Raw genomic sequence first — 17,211 nt, forward strand, 5'->3', positions numbered from 1 at the left:
TCCAAGGGACTCTCAAGAGTCTTCTCCAACACCACAGTTCAAAAGCATCAATTCTTCTGTGCTCAGCTTTCTTCACAGTCCAACTCTCACATCCATACATGACCACTGGAAAAACCATAGCCTTGACTAGACGGACCTTAGTCGGCAAAGTATGTCTCTGCTTTTGAATATGCTATCTAGGTTGGTCATAACTTTTCTTCCAAGGAGTAAGCGTCTTTTAATTTCATGGCTGTAATCATCATCTGCAGTGAGTTTGGAGCCCAGAAAAATAAAGTCTAACACTGTTTCCACTGTTTCCCCATCTATTTCCCACCAAGTGATGGGACCGGATGCCATGATCTTCGTTTTCTGAATGTTGAGCTTTAAGCCAACTTTTTCACTCTCCTCTTTCACTTTCATCAAGAGGCTTTTTAGTTCCTCTTCACTTTCTGCCATAAGGGTGGTGTCATCTGCATATCTGAGGTTATTGAGATTTCTCCTGGCAATCTTGATTCCAGCTTGTGCTTCTTCCAGACCAGCGTTTCTCATGGTGTACGCTGCATAGAAGTTAAATAAGCAGGGTGACAATATACAGCCTTGATGTACTCCTTTCCCTATTTGGAAGCAGTCTGTTGTTCCATGTCCAGTTCTAACTGTTGCTTCGAGACCTGCATATAGGTTTCTCAAGAGGCCAGTCAGGTGGTCTGGTATTCCCATCTCTTTCAGAATTTTCCACAGTGTATTGTGATCCACACAGTCAAAGGCTTTGGCATAGTCAATAAAGCAGAAATAGATGTTTTTCTGGAACTCTCTTGCTTTTTCGATGATCCAGCAGATGTTGGCAATTTGATCTCTGGTTCCTCTGCCTTTTCTAAAACCAGCTTGAACATCTTGAAGTTCACGGTTCACGTATTGCTGGAGCCTGGCTTGGAGAATTTTGAGCATTACTTTACTAGAGTGTGAGATGAGTGCAATGGATACCTGGGTTCAGTCCCTGGGTTAGGATGATCCCCTGGAGAAGGGCATGGCAATCCATTCCAATACCGTTGCCTGTAGAATCCCCATGGACTGTAGCCTGCCAGGTTCCTCTGCCCATGGGCGTTGCAAAGGGTCGGACACGACTGAGCAACTAAGCACAGCACAGCACAGCATACTCGTCCCCTGTCCTATTTTCTCACTTAAGGACAGCACTACATTCTGTCCTCTACCCATAGTTTTCCATCCTTTTCTTGTTTGTTCTTACTCCAGATCTTCACTGAGCTGGCCTTTTCCCTTCTCGGTTTAAGGAGCCTCTTTATCCGGCCCTTCTTTACATTTCTCCTATAGTTTTTGGGTATTTCACATAAATTGTTTGGTTTTTCAGTCAAAATAAAAGTTACATTTACACTATGTTGCTGCTGCTAACCCAAAAACTATAGGAGGGATGTAAAGAAGGGCCGGATAAAGAGGCTCCTTAAATGGAGAAGGGAAAAAGCCAGCTCCGTGAAGATCTGTCAAAATAAAAGTTACACTTACACTATGCTGCTGCTGCTAAGTCGCTTCAGTCGTGCCCGACTCTGTGCGACCCCACAGACGGCAGCCCACCAGGCTCCCCCGTCCCTGGGATTCTCCAGGCAAGAACACTGGAGTGGGTTGCCATTTCCTTCTCCATGGGATCTTCCCGACCCAGGGATCGAACCCAAGTCTCCCACATTGCAGCCAGACACTTTAACCTCTGAGCCACCTATAGTCTATTAATGTGCAATAGTATTATGTCAAAAATATATATCTTAATCAAAATAATTAATGCTAAAAAATGCTAACCATTATCTGACTATGGTAGAGTTGCCCAGTGACCTAAAGCAAAGTGCAATAAAATGAGGTATGCCTAAAATATCTTTGCGGCGTTATTCAATGTTCACTTTCTTAATTAGAAAGTAATCTCCATGAGGCTAGGCATTCTGTCTGTTTTGTCACTGCCGTATCCCCGATTCTGTAACAGTGCTTGGCTGGAACACAGGCGGACTTTAATTAATTGCGGTGAGTGAGTATACAAACAAAGGTTATACACAGAAGAGGAAGAGCAAAATAAGGAATAAAAAGTCCATGCCTGTATTTCAATAACATTTTTTTTTTTTTTTGAAGTGCCTATAAGATTTTGCAAGAGTAGTTGGGTGAGAGCAACCGCACACAACCCAAACGAAGCCTTTCTCGCCTTTTTCTCGCCTTTCAATGCCCTAGGCAGCATCGCGCCTGCGCAGACTCTACTGCCCCACCCCTCTAATCAAGGGGGACGGGGCTAGATGGACTTCTGCTTGGGCGCGCGAAGATGACATCACTCGGCGCGTGCCCGGGTAGCCCGTGGTAGCACCCAGTGTGAGGAAGTGGAGACCCGCGGGCAGGCGGCTGAGACAGGTAACCTGTTCGCTCCCTGTTGGGTCCCTGCCTTCATCTCCAACGGCACCGGGATGGCGGCGGGGCCGGCAGCGTCTCGTTTTGAAGGCGGCTGAGAGCCCGCCTCTGCCCTCATCTTTCTTAATCAGTGGGGTGCCCATTCCGTCTGTCCTCCCAGAATCCGGAGGCTGAACCCGTTTTGGGGACTGGCCTGAGCTTGCCACTTCTCTCCGCCTCCGCTCTCGGCGTGGCGATGGGCTCCGACGACCCTCTCTCCGGTGGCACAGACGCTTCCTCAGGCTGCAGCTGCCACCGCCTTCCTCAGTTGTCTCCAGGCCCACCTCATCCGCTTCTCTCCACTCCTGCCCTCTATATAGGGCTTATCTCCAATCTTATTTACGGAGACAGAACGGCTTCCGATTCTGTTCATTTCCTCTTGCAGCGACACCCAGCCATCTCCCCTCGGATCCTTACAGAGAGCACCAAGTTTTGAGTTTTTGTATTCCTTTAGAGCATTCGTTAACTGTCAGTAAGGAGTTTTATTCATTAAAGCATGTATAATATTTGTTGGGTAAGGGGGTGGTGCAGTACTGTGAAAATTTAGTGCAGCAATAAATGATCTACATGGCATCCAATCAACTGTCGAGATAGATGAAACAGCATTTCATTAAAATGCTCCTGTCCCTGTTTTTTGTTTGTTTGTTTGTTTGTTTGTTTTCAAGCAAAGATGACAATTAGCCTCACAAAGGTAGCTGTCAAAATAAATAAGCAACAGTACCTAACTGGAAATGTTTAGACTGCCCCAAAATAATAGAATTTCGTATTTTTGATACTGGAATACAGGCTATTACAAAACCAACCAGAGTTCACGTGGGAGGAGAAACAGGAGTCCGACTTTTTTTTTTTTTTTTTGTCTCATCGATGGTTTGTTTTTGTATTTTCTTGTACTTTTAGTATGTCTAAATTTTTTGAATAGGGCATATGGTACTTACTGTCTTTCTGAGATGCCTATGATGACTTGGTAATTGGTAAGATTAGTTTCATATTATTTGGGGAACAGGTAGAAAAAGGTTAGAGAATAATAGTAGTAGCTCATTATTGATCATCTGCTATGCATGTGTTTTTTCCTGAGCCTCACACAAGAACCTTGTGAGTTAGGAATTAGTATCCTCAACTTATAGAAATGGAAGCTTTGGTCCAGTTATGTGAAAATAACTTGCCAAAAATTAACAGTAACTATACTGGTGGAGACAAGCTTGAAGTTCAGGTCTATGTATGACTTGAAAGCCTGTACTTGAAAAAATTATAATTGTACTAAGATAAAATTCTAGGCTTTTTACAATAATAATGCATAATTCTGTGAGTTTATTCACTCATCTATCCAAATGATTTGACATTTTCTAATATCTTTGGTATTAAGTTCTCATATACCTAGAATCAAAACCCCTGAAAAGTTTATTTATGATCCCCTTACACACACACACACACACACACACACACACACACACACACACTTTTCTTTAAGAATGAGGTAATTGGCAGATAAGATTGCTGAGGACCTTTCTGTTTGGAACTCTTGCAGAATAAGTAATTTTGGACAGTTGAAATGTTTACCCCTTAGAAATGAAAATCGTATTGACTGTTTTGGATGGAAAATTTTTTAATGCACTAAATAATTCTTTGCCTTCTTAAACAGTAAGTATGCTGAACATATTTTAACTTTGCCTGATGTCTCAGAGCAGTCATTATGAATTTCATTTATTGTTATGTTGTGATTTGGTGATTTTTGTTATATTTGACCCCTCAAACTGCTTTGCATTGTGAGTTTTCCTGTACTTTTTGTAGTCCATTCCTTAGGATCAGCAAGAAATTGTAAATCATAGCAGTTAAAGATAAGGCCGCAGAAACTATACTCCCAGGATTCCAGTCCTCGCCGTGTCTCTTACTAGTGGACAGTGAGCCCAGACAAGATAGTTGACCTCTTCATTTGTAAAATAGAAATAGTAAGAATACTTGTCTGAGATTGTTGTTAGGGTAATATGAGTTAGTAGTACATATAAAGCGGAGAAGGCAATGGCAACCCACTCCAGTACTCTTGCCTGGAAAATCCCATGGATGGAGGAGCCTAGTGGGCTTCAGTCCATGGGGTCGCTAAGAGTTGGATACAACTGAGCGACTTCACTTTCACTTTTCACTTTTATGCATTGGAGAAGGAAATGGCAACCCACTCCAGTGTTCTTGCCTGGAGAGTCCCAGGGACGGGGGAGCCTGGTGGGCTGCTGTCCATGGGGTCACACAGAGTCGGACACAACTGAAGTGACTTAGCAGTAGCAGCAGTAGCATTACATATAAAGAGGTTATAGGACACCAGGCATACTGTAAGAGCCATAAAAATGTTTGCTAATATTATTATTAGTCTGATTTTGGCCTTTGATTCTTTGAATATTATAGTTCTCTGAAAAACTTTTTTTTTTTAATTGCCTGCCTTTTTTTTAAAATTTTTACTTTACTTTTCTTTACAATACTGTATTGGTTTTGCCATACATTGACATGAATCCACCACGGGTGTATACAAGCTCCCAATCCTGAATCCGCCTCCCACCTCCACCCCATATCATCTCTCTGGATCATCCCCATGCACCAGCCCCAAGCATCCTGTATCCTGTACCGAACATAGACTGGCACTTGGTTTCTTACATGATAGTATACATGTTTCAATGCTATTCTCCCAAATCATCCCACCCTCTCCCTCTCCCTCAGAGTCCAAAAGTCCATCTATACATCTGTGTCTCTTTTGCTGTCTCGCATACAGGGTCATCATTACCATCTTTCTAAATTCTGTATATATGTGTCAGTATGCTGTATTGGTGTTTTCCTTTCTGGCTTACTTCACTCTGTATAATTGGCTCCAGTTTCATCCATCTCATTAGAACTCATTCAAATGTATTCTTTTTAATGGCTGAGTAATACTCCATTGTGTATATGTACCACAGCTTTCTTATCCATTCATCTGCTGATGGACATCCAGGTTGTTTCCATGTCCTGGCTATTATAAACAGTGCTGCAATGAACATTGGGATACATGTGTCTCTTTCAATTCTGGTTTCCTCTGTGTGTATGCCCAGCAGTGGGATTGCTGGGTCATAAGGCAGCTCTATTTGCAATTTTTTAAGGAATCTCCACACTGTTTTCCATAGTGGCTGTACTAGTTTGCATTCCCACGATTTATAGTGTTGTGTTAGTTTTAAGTGTACAGCGAAGGGATTCAGTTATTACATATATATATATATATGTATATATATATATATATTCTGTTTCAGATTATTTTCCATTATAGATTATTACAAAACATTGAATATAGTTCCCTGTCCTTGTTTATTTGTTTTATAGGTAGTACTGTGTGTTTGTTAATCTCAAACTCCTAACTTATCCATCCCCTCATTTTCCTCTTTGGTAACCATAAATTTGTTTTCTGTGTCTGTGAGTCTGTTTCTGTTTTGTGAATAAGTTTATTTGTATTGTATTTTTAGTTTCCACAAATGATTTTATATGGCATAGTTTTTCTCTGTCTGACCTATTTCATTTAGTATGATAATCCCTAGGACCATCCATATTGCTGCAAATGGCATGATTTCATTCTTTTGTATGACTGAGGAATATTCCATTGTGTGATTATATGTATATATATGCATGTACACACATACCATATCTTCTTTATCCATTCATCTGTTGATGAACCATTAGGTTGCTTTCGTATCTTGGATATTGTAAGTGATGCTGCTGTGAGCATCGGGGTTCTGTGTGTATCTTTTTAAATTAGAGTTTTTGCCCAGGAGTGGGATTGCAGGATCATATGGTAATTCTATTTTAAGTTTTTAAGGAACCTCCATACTGTTCTCCATAGTGGCTGCACCAATTTATATTCCCACAACAATGGAGGAGGGTTCCTTTTTCTCTATACCCTTTCCAGCATTTATTATTTGTAGATATTTTAAAGATGGCTATTTTGACTGGCGTGAGGTGGTACCTTATTATAGTTTTGATTTGCATTTCTCTATGAAACTTGTTATTCTTTTGTTGTTGTTCAGTTGCTCAATCGTGTCCAACTCTTTGTGACCCCGTGGACCATAGCATGTAGTCCTTCACTATCTGCCTGAATTTGCTCAAACTCATGTCCATTGAGTCAATGATGCCATCCAACCATTTCATCCTGTCTCCACCTTCTCCTTTTGCCCTCCATCTTTCCCAGCATCAGGGTCTTTTCCAATGAGAAATACTATTCTTTGAATAGTATTTATTTTTTATTTTTCCAAACTTTAAGCTTTTTCTTTTAGATTGGGGTATAGCCAGTTATAGAGAAGGCATTGGCGACCCACTCCAGTTCTCTTGCCTGGAAAATCCCATAGACAGAGGAATCTGGTAGGCTGCAGTCCATGTGGTCAGGAAGAGTCAGACACGACTGAGCGACTTCACTTTCTCTTTTCCCTTTCATGCATTGGAGAAGGAAATGGCAGCCCACTCCAGTGTTCTTGCCTGGAGAATCCCAGGGACAGGGGAGTCTGGTGGGCTGCCATCTATGGGGTCGCACAGAGTCGGACATGACTGCAGCGACTTAGCAGCAGCAGCAGCAGCAGCAGCAGCAGCACAGCCAGTTAACAATGTTGTAGTTTCAGGTGAACAGTGAAGGGACTCAACCATACATATACATGTATCCATTCTCCCCCAAACCTCCTTCCCATCCAGTCCAGGCTGGTACATAACATTCCATGTGCTATATAATATGTCCTTGTTGATTATCCATTTTGAATATAGTGGTGTGAATATGACTTACCCAAACTCCCTATCTCTTCCCCATAACAACCATAAGTTCGTTTTCTAAGTCTGTGAGTCTTTTTCTGTTTTGTAAGTTCATTTGTATCATTTCTATTTAAATTCGATATATAAGGGATGCCATACCATATTTCTCCTTCTCTGACTTCCTTCACTCAGTCTGACACTCCCTAGGTCCACCAATGTTGCTGCAGATAGCATTATTTCATTCTTTCTAATGGCTGAGTAATATTCCATTGTACATAGGTACCATGCCTTCTTTATCTGTTCTGTCAATGGGCATTTAGTCTGCTTTCATCTCTTGGCTGTTGTAAACAGTGCTGCAATGAAGATTGGGGTGCATGTATCCTTTAAAATAACGGAGCTTTAATTTCTGTTTGAAATTAAAATATTTGGGAAATATTTCATGGCCGGAGGAACCTCGTAGTCTGTAGTCCATGGGGTCACAAAGAGTCAGACACAACTGAGCGACTTCACTTTCACTTTGAGTGTTTTAAATTATAGTTTAATTTAAATAGTTTCTACTCTTGATCAGTTGATTTACACTTCCATTTATGGTGTTCTGCACAGGTATACTATTGCATTCATGTTATCATGCTTCTTTTTGAATGAGTGCATCCTTATAAAACCACCATTATGTATTGGTCTCATATAAGGTATCTCCTCAGTATAAGGTATCTCTTTCCTTCTTGTACCTTTCAAGGAGCTATAAAAAAAACTGATTGTATCAACAAGGTGAAATAATGTTCCTTAAAAAATTTGCAAGGTATGTACCCGTTATCAGATGTGTGCCTTCAACCAAGACCAGCTAAGAGTTGATATTGCCTCCTTTGATGTCCATAGTTAGGAACTTGAACATAAATTATCCATCCTTTATTTTAATACTTTAAGGCTGCTAATCATCTTAAAACTTCTTGTTGAAAATATAGGCTATATTAACATGAAATTTTTTAGTATACAGTTCATTGGCATTAAGCACATACAGAGTGTTGTTTAATTATCGTCACTATCTATTTTCAGAAATTTTTATCTTCCCAAACAAAAATTCTGTACCCGTTAAACAACAGCTCCTCATCCCCCTCACTTCCTACACCACCCTGCCCAGCTCCTGTTATTCTACTTTCTGTCTCTATGAATTTGCCTATTCTAGGTTCCTTGCACAGGTGGAACCATACACCATTTTTCCTTTTGTGTCTGGATCGGTTCATTTGGCATGTTTGTAAGGTTTATCCAAGTTATAGCATATATCAGAATTTCATTCCATTTATAGTGGAATAATATTCCGTTGTATTACCTACCACATGCTGTACTTTTGATGCATATTGAATTTTGCTTCTTTAAAAATTTTTAAATTTTTCAATCTTTTATTTTATTTTTAACTTATTTAAACTGGAAAAAAAAAAGTTCACCAGTTTCTCTCATCTCCCACCTTGGTTACTGATTGATTCCACATGTAAGAGATCAGACAGTATTTTTTTCTGTCTGACTTATTTCACCTAGCATAATGCCCTCATGGGTCATCCACACTGTCACAAAGGGCAGGATTTTGTTCTTTCTTATGACTGAATTATATTCCATTGTGTGTATATACCACAGTTTCTTTATCTGTTTACCCACTGATGGAAATTTAGGGTGTTTCCTTATCTTGGTTATTGTAAATAATGCTGCAGTGAACATGAGGGTACATACTCCCAGGTGGCATTAGTGGTAAAGAACCCACCTCCCAATACAGGAGACATAAGAGACTTGGGTTCAGTCCCTGGGTTGGGAAGATCCTCTGCAGGAGGGCTTGGCAACTCACTTCAATATTCCTGCCTGGAAAATCCCATGGACAGAGGAGCCTGACGAGCTACAGTCCATAGAGTCACAAAGAGTTGGACATGGCTGAAGCAACTTAGCATGTATCTTTTTGAGTTAGTGTTTTTGTTTGTTTGGATAAATACCCAGAAGTGGAATAGCTGGATCTTATTGTAGTTTTATTATTTTTAATTTTTTGAGTAATCTCTATTCTGTTTCCCATAGTGGCTGGACCAGTTCTCACTAATAGTGCACAGGGGTTCCCTTTTCTGTACATCCTTGTCCATACTTGCTATTTTCATCCTTTTTGAAAATAGGCATTCTGATAGGTATGAGATGATATCTCAATGTGGTTTTGATTGGCATTTCCCTGATAATTAGTGATATCAGTTCAGTTCAGTTGCTCAGTCGTGTCCAACTCTTTGCAACCCCATGAATCACAGCACGACAGGCCTCCCTATCCATCACCAACTCCCGGAGTTCACTCAAACTCACGTCCATCGAGTCTTTGATGCCATCCAGCCATCTCATCCTCTGTCGTCCCCTTTTCCTCCTGCCCCCAATCCCTCCCAGCATCAGAGTCTTTTCCAGTGAGTCAACTCTTCGCATCAGGTGGCCAAAGTCCTGGAATTTCAGCTTTAGCATCAGTCCTTCCAAAGAAACCAGGGCTGATCTCCTTTAGAATGGACTGGTTGGATCTCCTTGCAGTCCAAGGGACTCTCAAGAGTCTTCTCCAACATCACAGTTCAAAAGCATCAATTCTTCGGTGCTCAGCTTTCATCACAGTCCAACTCTCACATCCATACATGACCACTGGAAAAACCATAGCCTTGACTAGACGGACCTTTGTTGACAAAGTAATGTCTCTGCTTTTGAATATGCTGTCTAGGTTGGTCATAACTTTCCTTCTAAGGAGTAAGCGTCTTTTAATTTCATGGCTACAGTCACCATCTGCAGTGATTTTGGAGCCCCCAAAATAAAGTCTGACACTGTTTCCACTGTTATCCCATCTATTTCCCATGAAGTGATGGGACCAGATGCCATGATCTTTGTTTTCTGAATGTTGAGCTTCAAGCTAACTTTTTCACTCTCCTCTTTCACTTTCATCAAGAGGCTTTTTAGTTCCTCTTCACTTTCTGCCATAAGGATGGTGTCATCTGCATATCTGAGGTTATTGATATTTCTCCCGGCAATCTTGATTCTAGCTTGTGCTTCTTCCAGACCAGCATTTCTCATGATGTACTCTGCATATAAATTAAATAAACAGGGTGGCAGTATACAGCCTTGATGTATTCCTTTTCCTATTTTCAAGCACCTGATAATTAGTGATATCAAGTACCAGTTGGCTCTTTGTACATCTTCTTTAGACAAATGGCTATTCAGATGCTCATCCATTTTTCACCTGGATTTTGTTGTTACTGAGTTGTATAAATCCTTTATTTATTTTGGATATCAGCCCTTTATCAGATATGTGATTTGCAATTATCTTCTCCCATTCAGAAGGTTGCCTTTTCATTTTGTTGATGGTTTCCTCACTTTGCAGAAACTTAGTTTCATGTGCTCCAGATTGTTTGCTTTTGCTTCTGTTGCTTTTGCTTTTGATGTCAGATGCAAAAACTCATGACGAAGACTGATGTCAAGGAGCTTTGTTCGTTCATTCATTTATTCATGTTAGTTGCTCAGTTGTGTCTGACTCTTTGTGACCCCATAGACTGTAGCCCGCCAGGCTCCTCTATCCATGGGATTCTCTAAGCAAGAATACTGGAATGGGTTGCCATGCCCTTCTTCAGGGGATCTTCCCGACCCAGGAATTGAACCTGTGTCTCCCACACTGCATGCAGTTTCTTTACCTTCTGAGCCTCTAGGGAGCCCCTGTCAAGGAGCTTATCACCTATATATTCTTTAGGAGTTTTATGACTTCAGATCTTACATTCAAATCTCTAATCTGTCTTGAGTTGATTTTGTATGTGATGTAAAATAGTGGTCCAGTTTCATTCTTTTGTATGTGGTTGTCCAATTTTCCCAACACCATTTGTTGAAGAAATTTTCTTTGCCTCATTGTATATTCTTGGCTCCTCTGTCTTCCATCCAAGTCCTGACCAGGCCTGACCCTACTTAGCTTCTGAGATCAGATGCGATCTGGAGTATTCAGGCTGGTATGGCCACAGAAGCCTTTGTCATAAACTAATTAACCATACATGCATGGGTTTATTTTTAGGTTCTCTGTTGTGTTCAGTTGATTATGTGTCTGTTTTGTGTGTGTGTGTGTGTGTGTGTGTGTGTGTGTGTGTGAATTATGCCTCTTTATACCTCTCATTTCCTGTGGTATGAACTTAACACTTGATGATTTGATTTGATTGTGAGTTCCTCATAGATCAAGGTTGGAGATATCAACTGAAATAACATGGTTATTGAACTTTGAACAAAATACTTGGTGACGGTGTTAAACTGGAGCTTGAGTGTACATTATGTTGTTGTTGTTCAGTCGGTTCAGTCACCAAGTCGTGTCCTACTTTCTGTGACCCCGTGAACTGCAGCACTCCAGGCTTCCCTGTCCTTCTCTTTCTCCTACAGTTTGCTCAAACTCATGAGTAGGTGATGCCATCCAACCATCTCACCCTCTGTCTTCCCTTTCTCCTCCTGCCTTCAGTCTTTCCCAGCATCAGGGTCTTTTCCAGTGAGTTGGTTCTTTGCATCAGGTGGCCAGAGTATCAGAGTTTCAGCTTCAGCATCAGTCTTTCCAATGAATATTCAGGGTTGATTTCCTTTAGGATTGACTGGTTTGATCTTGCAGTCCAAGGGACTCTCAAGAGCCTTCTATAAGAATATACATTGTAGTGTTGTTTTTCTTCTCACCCAATATTTAGTCAAAAATAGTAAGGAAAATAATAATGATAACTTGCTTAGTATTTCTATAGTGTTTATAGTATGCCAGGCATTGTGTCAAGCACTTTACCTATGAAGTAGGTACTATCATTGTTCTGTTTTGCCAAAGAAGAAACTGAGGCACAGAGAAATTAAATGAATTGTTAAAATTGCAAGGCTGTTAGGTGGTGAAGTTTGCTGTAAAGTTGATCTGTCCTAAATTTTGAGCTGACCAACCATTAAGTCTTTATCAACTTTGCAGTGTAAATTGTTTTGCCTCCCACACTGTTTCTCTATCCTCATCTTTTATATAATCTTTAAAATGGAACATTACTTTTGAGCTTAGTAGGAAACGGAAGAGCAACTGAACCCAAACTGTCAACTGTCAAAAGGATAACAGGTGCTTCTCATTTGAATGGGGTGATAGCATTTTAATGAAATTTAGACTGGATTTTCACAGCTTAGTTCGTAGTATCTTTTTCTAAGAGCCTTGTCTTTGAAAAGCAGATCCTAAAACTTTTTATGATCTCATATTGCATATATGTTGTGTTGGTGTTTGACTTTAGATATTGTACAATTCCCACGCTGCTGTGCTCTGGGTAAAGAGAGCTTTTTATTCATAATGTTGTTATTGACTGTCACAATGGTTTATAGTGCATTCATTTTATTGCTAACTCATTACTCTATGTTGCTTGATTCCTGAAGAAATTATTTTGAGATAGTGTTTTTCTGTATATAGTCAGTTCCATTATACTTTTTTTCTTGGCTTTTGCTTACATTCTATTTCTTTGACCCTTGGAATTGAAGGTTTTGGGGTTTTTTTAACCTTTAATTTAATCAGGATATGCTCGACATATTTTGGCATCAAAGAGGACAATCAGCCTGTTTCTTTTGGCACCAGTAATATCTTGCGTATGTAGCAAGTATGGTGCATATTTGGAGGTAGGAACTGTCTGAGTACTGTCTGGTAGAAACAGAATTGTAGAATGAATTCTCAGGGCACAGAGGTCCTTAGATATATCTTTTTTACCTCTTTATTCAGCAGTTGGGAATCTGAAGCCTGAGATGATTGAATGATTTGCCTATATTTATACAGTAATAGAGCTTTCCCAGTGGCTCGGTGATAAAGAACCTATCTGCAATGCAGGAGACGCAGTTTTGATCCTTGGGTTGGGAAGATCCCCTGGAGGAGGGCATGGCAACCCACTCTAATATTCTTGCCTAGAGAATTTGCATGGACAGAGGAATCTGGTGGCTACAGTCCATAGGGATGCAAAGAATCAGACATGACTGAAGCTACTTAGCGCACACACATGCATACAGTGTTAGATTCCATTTTTTAAACTTTTTTTTCCCTAATGTATCAGTGTTCTGTGTTCTTTTGAGTCATACCGCATTGTATTTGTGTAATATTCTTACTTGTAAAAGAAAGAAAAGTGAAAGAAAGTGGAAGTTGCTCAGTCGTGTGCGACTGTTTGCAACCTCATTGACTGTACAGTCCATGGAATTCTGCAGGCCAGATTACTGGAGTAGATAGCCATTCCCTTCTCCAGGGGATTTTCCCAACCCAGAGATCGAACCCAGGTCTCCCACATTGCAGGTGGATTCCTTACCAGCTGAGCCAAGGCACTCCCCAGCATTTTACTCGTATACCCTTAATTATGATTTTTCTTTTAATGTCTGGGTGAGAGATAATGACCTGAATTGGACCAGCTGCAGAGAATGAACTAACATGGTGGAACCAAGAGATACTTAGATTAAATTGATAGAACTTTGCAAGTGTGTAGGTGAGAATAAGAAATCTAGGGTGATCTCTAGGATTCTAGTGTGGGTAACCGAGTAGATGGTGATGTCATTCACTAAGGAAACTGAGAAGAAATCAGGGCTGGCTATATGATTTGAAGTTACTAGAGCGTGCATTGCACAAATAAGAAAGATGGAAGCTAGAACTACAGGACACACCAACATCTAGGAGGTGGGAAAAGGAAAGACCACAGAGGAGAGAATGGTATTGCAAACACCAAAACGGGAGAACATTTTAAGGAGGGTGTGGTAATTTGTGTTAATGCTCCAAAATTAAGGGCTGAAAGAACCCGCTGAAATTGATACGGGAAGTCATTTGTCTCCACTGTGGAGTTTGGTGGCATAGTAGGAATGTGAGCAGGGAGCAGTGGGCTGAAAGGGAGATAGAATAATAGGGACAGGACTGAAGCCAGTTCTTTTAAGGAATTCGGCTGTGAGAAGAGAGAGATATGGAAGAAAAAGTGTTTGTTTATTTGTACTTTCCCCCCCCTAAGAAAGGATAGAAACAATCCCTTATTTCTCAAGTGAAAGGGCTGGGAAAGAGGATGGAGTTGAAGTAGATGATTTAGGGAGTTAGGTAATTGTAGTAGAGTCAAGGAGGAGGCCAGCATGATATGGCATCCAGTGTTTGCTGGAACAGAATGGATACTTCTTCAATTTTCCTAAGAGAATGAGGAGAAGGATGGGGACAGATGTAAATAATTCCCTCATAGGATGGGGAAGAAATATGTGGAAGTTCTTGTCTGTTGTTGTTCAGTTGCTCAGTCATGTCCAACTGTTTGTGACCCAGTGGACTGCAGCATGCCAGGTTTCCCCCTCCTTCACTGTCTCCCAGAGCTCCCTTAGACTAGTGTCTGTTGAGTTGGTGATGCCATCCAACTATCCCATCCTCTGTCACCCCCTTCTTTTCCTGCCCTCAATCTTTCCCAGCAGCAGGGTCTTTTCCAGTGAGTCGGCTCTTCACATCAGGTGGCCAAAGTATTGGAGCTTCAGCATCAGTCCTTCCAATGAATATTCAGGGTTGATCTCCTTTAGGATTGAGTGGTTTGTTCGAGAGTCTCAGGAGTCTTGAGGGTTTCTCAAGAGTCTTCTCTAGCACCACAGTTCGAAAGGCTCTGTTCTTCAGCACTCAGCCTTCTTTAGTGTCCAGCTGTCACATCCGTACATGCCTACTGGAAAAACAATAGCTTTGACTATATGGAACTTTGTTGACAAAGTGACGCCTCCATTTTTTAGTACTCTGTCTAGGTTTGTCGTAGCTTTTCTTCCAAGGAGCAAGCATCTTTTTATTTTGTGGCCGTAGTCACCATCTGCAGTGATTTTGGAGCCCAAGAAAATAAAGTCTGTCACTATTTCCATTTTTTCCCCATCTATTTGCCATGAAGTGATGGGACCAGATGCCATGATCTTAGTTTTTTGAATGTTGAGTTTTAAGCCAGCGTTTTCATTCTCCTCTTTCACTTTCAGTGAGAGTCTCTTTAGTTCCTCTTCACTTTTCTGCTGTAAGGGTGGTATCATCTGCTTATCTGAGGTTATTAATATTTCTCGTGGCAATCTTAATTCCAGCTTGAGCTTCATCTAGCCCGACATTTCGCATGATGTACTCTGCACAGAAGTTAAATAAGCAGGGTGACAGTATACAGCCTTGACATACTTCTTTCCCAATTTGGAACCAGTCCATTGTTCTATGTCCAGTTCCAACTGGTGCTTCTTGACCAGCATACAGGTTCTTTAGGAAGCAGGTAAGGTGATCTGGTATTCCTATCTCTTTAAGAATATTCTGCAGGTTGGTGATCCATACAGAGGCTTTAGTGTAGTCAACGAAGGAGAAGTAGATGTTTTTTCTGAAATTCCCTTGCTTTTTCTATGATTCAGTGGATGTTGGCAGTTTGATCTCTGGTTCCTCTGCCCTTTCTAAATCCAGTTTGTACATCTGGAAGTTCTTGGTTCAGGTACTGTTGAAGCCTAGCTTTTGAGCATTACCTTGCTACTATGTGAAATGAGTGCAGTTGTGTGGTAGTTTGACCATTCTTTGGCACTTCCTTCTTTGGGATTGGAATGAAAACTGACTTTTTGTAGTCCTGTGGCCACTGCTGAGTTTTCCAAATTCGCTGACATATCTAGTGCAGCACTTTAACAGCAGCATCTTTTAGGATTTGTAATAGCTCAGCTGGAATTCTATCACCTCCACTAACTTTGTTTGTAGGAATGCTTCCTAAGGCCCGCTTGACTTCACACTGTAGGATGTCTGGCTCTAGGTGAGTGATCACACCATTTTGATTATCTGGGTCATTAAGATATTTTTTGTATAGTTTTTCTGTGTGTTCTTGCCACCTCTTCTTAATATCTTCTGCTTCTGTTAGGTCCATACTGTTTCTGTCCTTTATTGTGCCCATCTTTGCATGAAATGTTCCCTTGGTATCTCTAATTTTCTTGCAAAGATCTCTTGTCTTCCTCATTCTATTGTTTTTCTCTATTTCTTTGCACTAATCACTGAGGAAGGCGTAAGTATCTCTCCTTGCTATTCTTTGGAACTCTGCATTCAGATGGGTGTATCTTTCCTTTCCTCCTTTGTTTTTCGTTTTTCTTAGTGATACAACTGAAGTTGCTGATATTGAGTGTTTGATTTGGAGGAGAATGAGAGATTAATGGGACAGAGTTTAAAATAGTCATAGAAGGAAAAAAGTGACTGAAGAGGTAACTAGGGAGAGATAAGAAGGACTGCCTGCCTGCTAATGCTGAGCATTTTGCTGAGGTTTAATCTCAATACATAGTGTCAGCTACTTTTATGATTATGTAACATGTTTGTTTGTTTTGCTTTTGTTGAGCTCAGTGCACCAAGTTTAGAAGTAGAAAATTTTGAGGATTTAATTGGTTGAAGATTATGTTTTTATAAAACAAGTGTGTCAGAAGGATGAAAGGGCAAGAGAATTGAGGTTAACATGTTCTTAGAGTGATTGAGGAATGGGCCAGTTATCTAAAGAGGACCATAGAGCAGAGATTCTCAACTTTAGAAACATAATTTTCTGTTGTAGGGGCTGTCTTGTGCATTGTGGGATGGTCAGCATCCCTGACATCTACTTACTAGATGCCAGTAACAGCCTCCTCCAGTTGTGACAACTAAAAGTGTCTCCAAACATTGTCAATTGCCCTCTGAGGGGCAAAATCACTTCCAATTGGAACCACTACCTTACAGTCAGAGGAGCAGATGGATTGGAAATAATCAGAAGGCTGAGGGACTGACTTTGCCGACAAAGGTCTGTCTAGTCAAAGCTCTGTTTTTTTCCAGTAGTCATGTATGGATGTGAGAGTTGGACCATAAAAAAAGCTGCCCACTGAAGAATTGATGCTTTTGAACTGTGGTGTTGAAGACTCTGGAGAGTCCCTTGGATTGCAAGGAGATCAAACCAGCCCATCCTAAAGGAAATCAGTCCTGAACATTCATTGGAAGGACTGATGCTGAAGCTGAAGCTCTGGCCTCCTGATGCAAAGAACTGACTCACTGGAAAAGACCTTGATGCTGGGAAAGATTGAAAGCAGGAAGAAAAGGGGATGACAGAGGTT

The 17,211-nt window shown here is 40.8% G+C and overlaps 1 protein-coding gene across 2 annotated transcripts in view; it reads left to right on the forward strand.

Moving 5' to 3' along the window:
- Positions 2,273-17,211, forward strand: part of C8H9orf3 (chromosome 8 C9orf3 homolog) — a 420,759-nt gene continuing 405,820 nt past the window's right edge. For both annotated transcript variants that reach the window (XM_018052467.1, XM_018052468.1), the window contains exon 1: positions 2,273-2,373. The gene's annotated coding sequence lies outside the window, so the exon portion shown is untranslated. The remainder of the gene's footprint in view (positions 2,374-17,211) is intronic.

This window comes from Capra hircus, chromosome 8 (genome assembly GCF_001704415.2).
Source record: "Capra hircus breed San Clemente chromosome 8, ASM170441v1, whole genome shotgun sequence".
Classification (NCBI taxonomy): domain Eukaryota; kingdom Metazoa; phylum Chordata; class Mammalia; order Artiodactyla; family Bovidae; genus Capra; species Capra hircus.